The sequence below is a fragment of the Parasteatoda tepidariorum genome, chromosome X2 (genome assembly GCF_043381705.1).
Source record: "Parasteatoda tepidariorum isolate YZ-2023 chromosome X2, CAS_Ptep_4.0, whole genome shotgun sequence".
Taxonomy (NCBI): domain Eukaryota; kingdom Metazoa; phylum Arthropoda; class Arachnida; order Araneae; family Theridiidae; genus Parasteatoda; species Parasteatoda tepidariorum.
In genome coordinates this window covers 52,144,739-52,146,676 of record NC_092215.1, presented here as the reverse complement: position 1 = coordinate 52,146,676, position 1,938 = coordinate 52,144,739, and positions in this window count along the sequence as shown.

The window sequence follows — 1,938 nt, the reverse complement described above, 5'->3', positions numbered from 1 at the left end:
GAAGTCAAGCAATCATCATAAATTTATCTAAAAAGGTGGGTGACCACTTGGATCAGCCTGCGTAGGGACCGAGGGTGTGCGGTATTGGTCCTCGTTAAACTGTTCTACCGTAAAGTGCTCGACTTCGCGTGCAGGTCGTCGGGCTACCGAAGCGGGGGTGCCATCCCCTCCGCAGAGGATCAAAATTGTGATGGCATGTCTTCGGATTATCCTCAGGGATGCTTCCCAGACCGTCGCTAATAGCCCATTGTGCAGCTCTAGTGCGACGTAAATGAACAACAACAACAACAACTTCGTTAAAGCTGAAGAATACGAACTGAACCAAGACCAAGATTTTGACTATAAAAAAAGTATAAATTATTGGTGCTCTAATGAAGTTTATTTCTATCGTATTTAATATTTTAGCGAGCAATATGTTGTTCCGATTACTAGACCAAAGTTTAGGAGATTATAAGTTCAAATATAGAGTCTTAGTTTAATAATTGTGTACTTACTTCTTACTCCCTACCAATCCACTCCTCAAGCTGGATTTTTTCATTCACCTGCCATTCTCTATCTCTTGTGTTGCTTTCCAGTATATTGTTAACCTATTTTTATATTTTATACATATATATATAAATTAAATATAGTAATAAAAAGTTTTGTAACTCATCAGCAGCCAACAACACCACATACCTTTGAGCAAAGCTGTGTTTGGCTTTGTTATCAAAGAGGTAGCGGGTTCGAATCCCGTTGTCCGTTATTACCTTGGATGTATTTTCATTCTGTCCTTCTCTATATTGTGGTCCCGCAGTGGACTGATCATTAAGACATGGTTCCCAGCAGATCACCGAAGTCAAGCATCACTGGCTGCGGTCCGTGCGCGGAAGGGTGACTACTTGGATCAGTCAGCGTAGGACCGAGGGTGTGCGGTATGGGTCCTCGTTAAACTGGTTCTACGGTAAAGTGCTCGACTTCGTGGGCAGGTTGTCGGGTTACCGAAGCGGGATCCCCGCTGCAGAGGATCAAAATTGTGAGGGCATGTCTTCGGATCATCCTCAGGGATGTTTCCCAGTCCGTCGTCAATAGCCCATTGTGCAGCTCTAGTGCGACGTAACGTGCTTTTTCGAACATTGTCAATCGTTAGTATTATCAACTTTAAATTGGCTTCCAATTGACATTTGAAAATGAATAAATTCAGGGGGAAGTATACTTCCCACACCCTTTAAAAAGGTTAAATACAGACATTTTAGAAATAAATTCCTGGCTTATTTTACTTTCCGCTCCTAATATCTTTCTATTTTCTTCTTTCCTTTTTTTGCGAAAATGTATCTATTTTTACAATTGATCGATTTTTACATAAATATTTTTTATTTAATGTTTTTTTCGTGTAAGTTATACATTTGTGTTATTTCAATTTTTCCATAATTGTATTGTAAAAAGTAAAACGCAAACGAAAATAAAATTAACTCAAAAACATAACTAGCAATGCAATAAAGACGAATATTAAAATCAGACGAAAGAGATTAAACGCAGACGAAAAATATATCATTATAATTAAATATTCCGTAAATTGCCTAGTTTTAACATTAATTATATTGAACAACAATTAAATTTACTTGTACTTGTTATTATGTTGCTATGTAGTGCAGATATCATTAGAACAAGCTTTTCTGCGTTAAAATTAGAATATTAATGCTTGAATTTTTCAGATGATGTCTTTTTTAGATGTTGTCGGTTACTCTTCATATCTACACGGCAGGAAATTATTTTTCCATCGACATTTAAAAATGAATAAATTTGGTGGGAAGTATACTTCCCTCGCCTTTATAAAGGGTTAAATACAAAGATTTTAGAAATGAATTCCAAACCTATTTTACTAAGCGCGCCAAATCTCTTCCTTTTGTGCGAATCTATATCTTTATAAATTTTACAATGATTAATTTTTACATAAATATT